General features: G+C 43.7%; 1 protein-coding gene across 10 annotated transcripts in view; it reads left to right on the top strand.

Moving 5' to 3' along the window:
* The first annotated feature begins 273 nt into the window (after positions 1–273).
* Positions 274–11,697, top strand: part of pacsin3.S (protein kinase C and casein kinase substrate in neurons 3 S homeolog) — a 39,841-nt gene continuing 28,417 nt past the window's right edge. For 2 of the 10 annotated variants that reach the window (XM_041591141.1, XM_018259325.2), the window contains exons 1-2: positions 1,159–1,331; positions 5,347–5,428. The gene's annotated coding sequence lies outside the window, so the exon portion shown is untranslated. Of the gene's footprint in view, positions 345–1,158; positions 1,332–5,343; positions 5,429–11,697 lie in introns of those variants that run through there. The other 8 variants (XM_018259332.2, XM_018259324.2, XM_018259336.2 and 5 more) reach the window with 5 other exon arrangements.

The following is an 11,697-nucleotide window of genomic DNA, read 5'->3' as shown; positions in this document are numbered from 1 at the left end:
CATTTATTCTACAGCCCCTAAATGTCAAATAAGACATTATTTTCATGAAACTGCTTGTCCCAAAGGGCCCCTCAAGCAACTGCAGGGTCTGCTTTTAGTTATCCCCTGAATAATATATCAGACTATTAAAGTTGATTTGGCCATTAGCCAAGCCCTGCATACTTGCCTGTGTTTATTGTACCTGCTGGGGCCAGGCAGTCTGTTGAGTGGCTAATAAGTTAATAAGCCTGGGATCTGCTTTGTAAGTGCTGCACAGCTTAGGAGTTACACAGGTGGATCTGGGATTTTGTGCTATGGGAGAGACACACACAGAGCTTTCTCCTAGGGCAGCCCAATGGGAGCAGGTGAGCTGCTGGCACTTGCGAGTTATGCTGCTAACAACACTGGACAGTGAAAGCATTTGCTCAGAGGCACTTTAATAAGAGGGAGAAACTGTCCAACTTATAGGTGTTATTAAACTATAACTACCATCTGTAGGTTGGATTGGAATCCCCTTATCCTGTAACCGCAGCCTATACATTGGGTGTCATTTATGCAGGGTGCAGTGAGTTCTCAGGCAGGGGAAGGGTGCAGTCAGTTTTAAGGCAGGGAAAGGGTGCAGTCAGTTCTCAGGCAGGGAAAGGGTGCCGTGAGTTCTCAGGCAGAGAAAGGGTGCAGTGAGTTTTCAGGCAGGGAAAGGGTGCAGTGTGCTCTCAGGCAGGGAAAGGGTGAAGTGAATTCTCAGACAGGGAAAGGGTGCAGTGAGTTTTCAGGCAGGGAAAGGGTGCAGTGAATTCTCAGACAGGGAAAGGGTGCAGTCAGTTTTCAGGCAGGGAAAGGGTGCAGTCAGTTTTCGGGCAGGGAAAGAGTGCAGTGTGTTCTCAGGCAGGGAAAGGGTGCAACGAACTCTCAGAGTTGTGCAGTAAGCGCTACGTATGGTGCCCCATTCAGGGCAGTTCCCCTTTAAGGCTGCAGCAGCAGGTAGAGCGCACCTGGGCAGGGCATGAGTCGGCTGGCAGTGAGTAGCGCTCTCCTTACTGGGGCGGCAGTTAGTTGAGTTGGAGAGAGAGGGAAGGAAGGGGAGAGCGGCGGGAGGAGACTGTTGCAGGCGCTGCTGGAAAATCACGGTGAGAGGGAAAGTTCCAGCCCCGCGGAGGGGGAGTTAATTGCAGGGAGAGGGGTGGGAACGGAGCAGATTAGACACAGGGGAAGGAACGAGCTCCGGGGAGAAGGGAAAGAGCTGGAAGCGCAGCAGCAACGGGAATAGCTGGGAATTCAATTACTGAGACACATTGAGACATATATTACCTGATACACGGCCCGACTCCTCGCACCGCGCAACCTGCACACAGGTGAGTGTGAGTGAGGTGAGTGTGAGTGAGGGTAGTGTGAGTGCTGGATGGGGCGCAGGTGTGGGGGGAGCCCGGGGAGTCACGCTGGACATGACTGACACACAATGGGCCACTCACTGCTGCTGATGGGTGGGTGAAACATACACAGGGCTACTGGGACTGAAGGGTGAACAGAAATATTTAGGAAATTGTGGGAGGGGGACAACTAAGGATGCAGGAAAGTTGGGGAGCTGACTAATTGGGATGGATGGAAGTTAAGGAAAAGAGGGAGATGCTGACAAAGGTTTTTATGGAATTTTGGGGAGCAGGAGGGAATAACATTATCTGGGAGTCAGTTATTGTTCCAGACACAGAGTGGGAGATATTGGGGAGCAGCAGATATTCCCATGAAATCTAGTAAATTGCTTGAAATTGTCCAAAAACAGGCAAACACAATTGCATCAGAGCAGGGGCAGCACAAAGTTGTGGGTCAGGGTCATGTGACAGTATCACTGCCTGTGGCACAAGAGCTCACTAGTGTGTGCATTATAGGAGTTATTATTTAAAGGGAAAGTGCACAATAGGAAAAGACTACCCAAGTGGTTTCAGTCATGTTTGGATCTTTTAAAGTGTATGGCACGTGCACATCAGCCGTGCAAGCTAAAGGCCTTTAAACCCCAAATTTGGACTATTATTACAGATTCTGTAAAAGTATCTGAATCATCAGCCTTTTGTTTGTGGCTTTATATCATTTTGCTGACTAATTAAAGAGACAGTTCGACTTAACTTGGAGTCTGACAATTAGACGCTTTTTCAGCTGCTGACTGGTTGCTAGGGCCTAGTTACCCTAGCAACCAGGCAGTAGTTTGGAAATTACAGCGCAACAACAATTTAACGTCCCCATAACCCTGGGAGGATGGCCTTTATTGCATACATTTTTTTTGGAAATTATGTGTCTTTTAAAATCCATAACTGGTCAGCAGAATGAGCTTTTATTATGGGGCTACATCTGGAACTGACTCCATTAACAGTCTGTTTTGTCAAATACAATCTTACTTTTCCCAGTAGGGATATTTGGGTTCCCCACTAGTGTTGCCACCTTTTCCAGAAAAAAATACCGGCCTTCCTATATATTTATCATTTTTCCCTATTAATAACATTGGGATCAACCATCATATTTTACCAACCAGGTGGCAACCCTATTCCCCTCACGGATTAGGATGTCAACATTAATTGCACAGTTTAAGTTAATTTTATTTGTAATTGCTATTATTGACGGTCTGTCTCTTTGTTCTCTGCTCTGATGGTTCTCACTATTGAAACAATATAGCTTTAGATGTGTAAATCCTTACAAGGCAAGTCTTGTTTCAAGAGGCAGAACCAGCAGTGCAGCAAGGGACTGACAGATGCTGCCTTCAGTAGCAATTTCCTCTCCCCATAACTTTAAAGTGATGGATATTTTTAAATTTTGTATTTGGAACTTTTTATTTTATTAGGTACTTTTTTGGGGGTGAGGGTGTTTCTTACCCATCAAATAAGATATTTAAATTGTTGCCTCTGTGTATAGAGTTATATTTTTTTATATTAGTGCTGGGGGGCACCAGTGATGCCGCATGACACTGTCTGCCCTGGTGCAGAATGGGTTAACAGTCACGTGACCCTCGCTTCACATTCACTTTATTTGGCCTGAGCGCTGTTATGGGCTCACACAATATACCCAGGAATGTCCCACGTGACTCAGTTGGTCTGACTGTGCAGGAATCCACCTGATGCACCCGCCTTTGTAATTGTGTTTGGGAAAGTGTTTGCCCTGGCGACCAGCAGTGCACCGGTGCCTTATTTACCATATTATGTCAATACTGAACTTATTAAGCCAATGTGGCACTACTAACATAGGTACATGTCTCCTTTAAAGGGGTGGTTCACCTTGCCATTAACTTTTAGTATATCTAAGCAACTTTTGAATTGGTTTTTATTTTTTATAATTTTTGAATTATTTGCCTCCTTCTTCCATCACTCTTTCCAGTTTTCAAAAGGGGGGGTCACTGACCTCATCTAAAAAACAAATGCTCTTTAAGGGTAAGGGCACAGCTGGTGATTCGGGGAGATTTAGTCGTCTGGCGACTAATCGCCTCTTCTTTGGGGCGACTAATCTCCCCGAATGGCTTGTAATGGCTATAATTAAAAGGCAAAAGACAGGGGGAAGCCATTCGGGGAGATAAGTTGCCCCAAAGAAGAGGCGATTAGTCGCCAGGCGACTAAATCTCCCCAAATCGAAAGGAATGCCCTTACCCTAAGGCTACACATGTCTTGTTATTGCTCATCTTTCTATTCAGGCCTCTCCCATTCATATCCCAGTCTCTTATACAAATCAGTGCATGGTTGCTAGGGGAATTTGGACCCTAGCAACCAGATGGCTGACATTACAAACTGGAGAGCTGCTGAATAAAAAAGCTAAATAACTCAAAAAACACAAATAATAATAAATGAAAACCAATTACAAATTGTCTCAGAATATCACTCTATGCATAATTCTAAAAGTTTATTTAAGGGTGGTTCACCTTTTAGTTAACTTTTAGCATGTTATAGAATGGTCAGTTCTAAGCAAATCTTCAATTGGTCTTCATTATTTTTTATAGTCTTATAGTTATTTGCCTTCTTCTTTTGACTCTGTGCAGCTTTCAAATGGGCGTCGCTGACCCCCCTCTAAAAACCAAATGCTCTGTAAGGCTAAAAATGTATTGTTACTTTTTGTTACTCTCCTATTCATATTCCAGTCTCTTATTCAAATCAATACATGGTTGTTAGGGGAATTTGGACCTTTCTACCAGACTGCTTAAAATGCAACCTGAAGAGCTGTCGAATAAAAAGCTAAATAACTCAAAAACCTTAAATAATAAACAATGAAAACCAACTGCAAATTGTCACAGAATATCACTCTCTACATCATACTAAAAGTTTATTTAAAGGTGAACAATCCCACTAAGCTGAGGTCCTACACGACTATTTGCTCCCCAAACATGGCAGTGGCTGCTGCTTCTTTAAAGAACCTGTTTACTGGGCATTTACATTGTTTATGTTGTTCATTTAACTTTGTATATGGTTAGTTTTGTGTTTCTTTCTCAATTACACATTGAGAATTATATGGTTGCTAGGGCCAGCCATTTTTATAGCAACCAGGCAGGAGTTTCAGTGTTAGAATGAATGTAGGATAAATGCAGAATGGAAAGCTACGAGTCAAATCCTGAAAAAACAAACATCAAGTTTCCAAGCTGACGGGATTTATTTAGGCTTCGTTTAATGCCAGCGGTCCTGTGATGGTGCCATGGTTCTGCTGGGCAGGAGCTTCTTTCATCCACAAACAGAGGCTCTTCTTACCCTGCGGTCCATGAGCAAATAGGACCAGGCAGGGTTCCATGTTGCCAGTGATGAACATGACCAGCTGCTGGAAAGAGAGCCTGATTTGTGCAGCAGGGTTGCCAATCAATCTTCATTCTTTGGTCTAACTGGCAATTACAACTGCCACCTGTCTAGTTAATGGAATCTGGCATACAATATGACTGTGCTGTAAATGCATTTTATTTTTCCCATGAATGAAAAAAATCACAATTCTAAGGGCTGTCCAACGTCCAGAGTCTAGGGTGTACTCTCAGTATCTGCTAGTGGCTGTCCCTGTATGCTGGGAATTGTGGTACAACAATAGCCAGCTTTATATCAATGATGGAGCCTGGAGCTCTGCCCACAGTTTTGGGAACTGCTATCTATCTATAAATGTAATATATTATTTATTTGTACAAATATTCATGTTGCATTTATAACTATCTGAAGACCTCCCTCAGCACCCCTCCAATCTTTTCCAGGCCTGACCAGCGCAGCACAGAGATGCTTTAGCACATTCGGGGGGGTTGGTTACTGTGCCACTGTGAGAGATCTGCGGGTATTTTAGCATCACTTTAGCATGTCGTCTATTAATTTGATCCTTGTCTGACGACTCGCTCCCTCACACTGCGCTATTTCTCTCCTGTGCCAAAAGCAGATTGAAATTTTCCAACCTCATTGCCTTCCAAGCGGACAGAGCTCTGTGCCCTCGTCTTCCTCCCATTCTCTGCCTGGCTCAGGTAAGAACGTCCATTCTCAGTTTATATACAGAATACAGCCTTGTGATTAGCCATTAATTCCCAAAGTAAGAATGTGCTCAGCATGAGAATCTCCCATGGAAGCAGAGACGCACTGAATCCTCCGAAATGCACCACTGTCAGTACAGGGGAGAGACTGTTGCTTCTAACTGCATTGTATTTGCCAACAAATCTTGCTAGCCCCCCCAGACAGAGTTAGCAACAATTATATCAGCAACTGCTTGTACATCATAGAGGCCCCACAAAGCAGCGGCAAGAAGAGGGGTTGGTAGCAAGTATAGTAGTGAACAAATGTGTATATAGTAGCTAATATTTGGTAGGTAGGGAGTGTGACTGTGGGATAGCAGGTATAGTAGGGAGAGATGGTGTCTATAGTAACAGTGGGATAATAGTCTCTGGGAAGGAACTATGCTGTGGGATAGCAGGTATAGTAGGGAGAGATGGTGCCTATAGTAACAGTGGATAATAGTCTCTGGGAAGGGAGTGTGACTGTGGGATAGCAGGTATAGTAGCCAGAGATGGTGCCTATAGTAACAGTGGGATAATAGTCTCTGGGAAGGGAGTGTGACTGTGGGATAGCAGGTATAGTAGGGAGAGATGGTGCCTATAGTAACAGTGGATAATAGTGTCTGGGAAGGGACTGTGACTGTGGGATAGCAGGTATAGTAGGGAGAGATGGTGCCTATAGTAACAGTGGGATAATAGTCTCTGGGAATGGAGTGTGACTGTGGGATAGCAGGTATAGTAGGGAGAGATGGTGCCTATAGTAACAGTGGATAATAGTCTCTGGGAAGGGAGTGTGACTGTGGGATAGCAGGTATAGTAGCCAGAGATGGTGCCTATAGTAACAGTGGGATAATAGTCTCTGGGAAGGGAGTGTGACTGTGGGATAGCAGGTATAGTAGGGAGAGATGGTGCCTATAGTAACAGTGGATAATAGTCTCTGGGAAGGGACTGTGACTGTGGGATAGCAGGTATAGTAGGGAGAGATGGTGCCTATAGTAACAGTGGATAATAGTCTCTGGGAAGGGACTGTGACTGTGGGATAGCAGGTATAGTAGGGAGAGATGGTGCCTATAGTAACAGTGGGATAATAGTCTCTGGGAATGGAGTGTGACTGTGGGATAGCAGGTATAGTAGGGAGAGATGGTGCCTATAGTAGCAGTGGGATAATAGTCCCTGGGAAGGGAGTGTGGCTGTGGGATAGCAGGTATAGTAGGGAGAGATGGTGCCTATAGTAACAGTTGGATAATAATCTCTGGGAAGGGATTGTTGCTGTAGGATAGCAGGTATAGTAGGGAGAGATGGTGCCTATAGTAGCAGTGGGATAATAGTCCCTGGGAAGGGAGTGTGACTGTGGGATAGCAGGTATAGAAGGGAGAGATGGTGCCTATAGTAACAGTGGGATAATAGTCTCTGGGAAGGGAGTGTGACTGTGGGATAGCAGGTATAGTAGGGAGAGATGGTGCCTATAGTAACAGTGGATAATAGTCTCTGGGAAGGGAGTGTGGCTGTGGGATAGCAGGTATAGTAGGGAGAGATGGTGCCTATAGTAACAGTGAGATAAAAGTCCATAGAAAGGATAATAGGTATGTTAGTTAGTGAAAGCACAGGGAGCCTAATTTATTTTTTTTAAATCCACCTTCTGCTTATGCCAAGGAAATTAAATTTAAGGTTATAATGCTTCATAAACACATTTACGGTTCCTTACGATAACTAAAAATAAACACCAAGTTAACCCTTTGCATCTCTTTAGCACTAACTGGGTTAAATGTCCTACCTCCTTAAATGCTCATATATCCAGCTAATGCTGAATCCCTTGCTTGTTCAGCGAAGCGGCTAATTTTACAGAGCAGACAGCAGAGCACTGTGTTATTTTGGACTGGGTCAGGCTCCCTGCAGCGATAGGATTTGAGTTGTTTATTTTGGTTGGAAAATCCATGCGGGCGGCCATATTGGAGTCCTGTGTTTTTATGTAAGGGGAGGGGGGGGAGAATCTCAGCAACTGGAAACTTTGCGGTTTTGGCTCTTTCTTGGCTTTCAATGAGCTATTTCAAGAAAGCACTGTGTATTTTGTTTTAATTTACATTTTAAATCCCAGAGTCTCGGTTAATGCTGGTTAAGGAGGGGGGAGTGAGTGAGGCTGGAATCTATTGGCCGCTTGTGGGATATGAGCAGCTGACTCAGTGTGTTGTATACCAGTCGGGGCACTTCTCATGCCAGCTGTACCCGGAGTTGGCCCCCTGCCAGAGGCATTTTCTGTCTTGAAGTGTTTTCCTATTTTGCTTGAGTGTTTCACTGGATAACGAGCCATTGATTCTTGATTCCTAAAGGGTCTTGCAAATTCTAATATCCTTATATTATACAATAGGGGGTGCATTATTCAATTCCAGTTAGGGCAGTACAGGGGACCTCATGTTTTATTCTGCTGAAAGGTGATTCCGTTGCTTTAAAGATTTTGGTTGCTCTGTAATCAAATTAGTTACGTTGGATTAACCCTTTGTGAGTTGTTATCCAGTGTGTCAGAGTTCAGTCACTCACACTAGTGACTATATAGCTGTATTTAACCTGTGACTGTTGGAAGACACCAGAGGTATAGGGTGCCCAGTCCTGATTGGGCAGGTCAGGGGCAAAACAGTGTTTGAATCTGTGGACTGATTGTGGCACTGCAGGATAATTCACTTCTAGTAGGATGTAGACACATTATTCTAGGATCATGTGCAATTATCCTTCATTAGTTTTTAGTTTGTGGTTTTTGAAATATTTACATTTTGTTTTTGTTCTGCCGCTTTTCTGGGTTGGAATTTTGACATCTAGTGGCTTAGGCATGATTACCCTAGCAACCACAAAGTAGAATGTACAATAAAATAGAAAAGGATCCGAATATGATATATACTGTAGAAACAGGGTAACAGTCATTCTGCTATAGTTCCAGGGGTACCCAGGGCACAAATAAACACTCACCCCAAATCTCCCTCTTAACTGGCCTTTAGGCTGGGTCCCCTTAGCTCATAACAAGGTTACAGATATATAGAAACATTGGGGTAACAGTCACCCTGCTATAGTTCCAGGGGTACCCAGGGCACAAATAAGCACTCACCCCAAATCTCCCCCTAAATGGCCTTCAGACTGGGCCCACTTAGCTCATAACAAGGTTACAGATATATAGAAACATTGGGGTAACAGTAACTGCTATAGTTCCAGGGGTACCCAGGGCACAAATAAGCACTCACCCCAAATCTCCCCCTAACTGCCCTTCAGACTGGGCCCCCTTAGCACATAAGTTTAAAGATATAGAAGCAGTGGTGTAACCCAGTAGTAATTCTCAGGGGTACCCAGGGCAGCAAATAAACATCACAAATCTCACCATAATTATCCTTAAGGGACCCCCACCCACTGCCTTGGGGCTCCTAAGGGACAGCATTGTCACAGTTTGGGATCCTCCACATTAAAGGGACGATTTTATGAAGTGTTTAGAGATTCTGAAAATAGTAAATGCTTTATGTGGCATGGGGCCTCCAAGTAAAGAGGAAACTCCCATATCTGAGAACATCATCTAGAGAGATTTCTCATGACAAAGTGCAGAAGACTCCCTTCTTGGCCACCAAAGTTTCACAAGCGTTTGGAAAAGTTTATATACGTCAGTACAATGAGTATGCTAACACTTGGTAGCAATAAAAAACACAAATACAATAAGTTATGTTGGAAGAAGAATAGACCTAGTGCTTTCCAGATAACCGATCTTTCCGTAATTTGGATCTTCATACCTTAAGGCTACTAGAAAATCATCTAAACATTAAATAAACCCAATAGGCTGGTTTTGCTTCCAATAAGGATTAATTATATCTTCGTTTGGATCAAGTACAAGCTACTGTTTTATTATTACAGAGGAAAAGGAAATCATTTTTAAAAATGTGGATTATTTGGGTAAAACAGAGTCTATGGGAGGTTGTTTTTTCGTAATTTGGAGCTTTCTGGATAACAGGTTTCCAGATAACTGATCCCTTACACACACCTATAGGGGTGAGCGACGGAGAGGGGTGTGCGACGGAGAGGGGTGTGCGACGTAGGGAGGGGGGAGCGAGGGAGGGACAGCGTCGGTGGGAAGTAGGACTGAGCGGTGCGGACTAGGGGTAGGGAGAAGACAATTTTAGAGGTAGCTGCCTTGCGCCCCCCTATTATTGCGCCCTAGGCAGCTGCCTCTTCTGCCTACCCCTAGTTTCGGCTCTGCCTCATAGTATCAAAATGGATTATAGGGACCCATCCCTAAACAGCACGGGGTCCCAACCCAAAGGTTAAGAGTCGCTGTATTACCTTCTACAACTTGTTCTCATGCTCTTTCCCTGAAAACCAAGCAAAAAGTGGACATGTGTCAGACCATAAAATTGTGTTTGTCATCAGAATTGCTGTCATTTTTCAAAAACCAATGCTCTAATCCTATTTACACATATACATTCATATAGAAAAAATATAGTCGCGTCAGAAAATATGGGTCAGTTTATCAAAGGTCAAGATGAAAATAAAATGTGTAGCTTGATCCCAAAGCAAAGATTTCTTGGCATCTATTGGTTTTTCTTGCATCTCCTTGCTGGTGTCTTCTTGGGAGAAATGAATTTGGTGCTCAAAGCTTCCGAGATCCATTTAAACCAATGGGCACATCTGTATTAGAAGGGACATAACGGAAATCTTTCTGTGACTCTACTTACTCAGGAATTCTCAATGGCTGTTGAGGATTCATGTGTTGTTTTATCATAACGGTCTATGGAACAAGTGTCTGAGTGACAGAAGAAAAAGGAAGAGGGTTCCCTGTGACCATAGAGCTTATAGTGTAAGTGGTTGGGTAACAGATTGAAACAAGGTGACTCCTCTATGGAGTAATTCAGGGATAGAGTTTCAGAAGTAGCCAGTAAGGGAGGAGATGCAGGTGGCTTGATGAGAAACAGAGGAGATATCAAGGAATGTGTGAAGATCCTAGAAGAGTTGAATACGTTTGACACAAAGACTTTGACAGCTTAATGGGCACCCACTGTAAACATTCCCACAGTGGAAGACGCAATCAGATCTTCTGAGCATCTCCGGGTCTTCCCCTCTATGATGAGCAAACTGTTCCACCACTGCGTCAAATTAATCAAAGGCCCACGATACTAACTGTATAGGGGCATCTGTGTATGTTCTCATGTATCCCAGTGCTGAAAAGTAGGGGTTGTATACCCAAAATCTTGTTTTTATCCATTCAGGAGGAAGAGACAAGACTCCAGATTTCATTGTGAGCATTACCCGATGCAAAGCATCAACCTTCTTCTTCAACCATTGTTTAAGGGCAATAGACTTTTAATTGCACTGTGTATGTAGGGTCCAGATGATAAACAACTCATATCTGTTTAAGGATTTATGCTGTCCCTGCATGGGCCAATAAAAAAACTACCAACTGAGACCTTCCAAAACAAGTAGGCAGCTTATTGGCCCATGTATGCCTCATGACCTTTGGCAAGGTTTTTATATAAGTGGATCTGATAATGTCTACCCAACTTCACATTTTATTCCTTGGGACTCCAATTGGACCCTCATAAAGTCTTAAACCACTCTAGTACCATTGGCAGCAAGAAAACATTATACCTTCCCTTTCCTGGTTTCAGGTTTTTCCTTTAGTTCCCTATCTCCCAGTTTACTTTAGTTCCAGCTAATGATTTGGAGTTGACCTGAGAGTAGAAGTGCTGTGCCTCTGACAAACAATGTCAAGCCTGAATTCTTGCTTTGAACTGCAATGTTGACTTCTCTTGCCCTTCGATAATTTGCTTAACCTTTGAGTCAGAAGGAAAAGACTATTGCATTAACAGCTGGGCACCAGTACTTTCATTGGGGGTGATTAGGTGTTTTATCGTTGTTTTATGGTATCTCTCTGTACAGACTATGAGCAAACTTAGGGGGCTGTTCCTGCTGAATTGTGCTTAGTACAGGGGAATACCTATGCTGCCATAGTTTTATGGGATCTCTCTGTACAGGCTATGAGCAAACTTAGGGGCTGTTCCTGTTGAATTGTGCTTAGTACAGGGGAATACCTATGCTGCCATAGTTTTATGGGATCTATGTACAGGCTATGAGCAAACTTAGGGGCTGTTCCTGCTGAATTGTGCTTAGTACAGGGGAATACCTATGCTGCCATAGTTTTATGGGATCTCTCTGTACAGGCTATGAGCAAACTTAGGGGGCTGTTCCTGCTGAATTGTGCTTAGTACAGGGGAATACCTATG

The sequence above is a fragment of the Xenopus laevis genome, chromosome 4S (genome assembly GCF_017654675.1).
Source record: "Xenopus laevis strain J_2021 chromosome 4S, Xenopus_laevis_v10.1, whole genome shotgun sequence".
Taxonomy (NCBI): domain Eukaryota; kingdom Metazoa; phylum Chordata; class Amphibia; order Anura; family Pipidae; genus Xenopus; species Xenopus laevis.
This window is presented reverse-complemented; position numbering and strand designations above follow the sequence as displayed.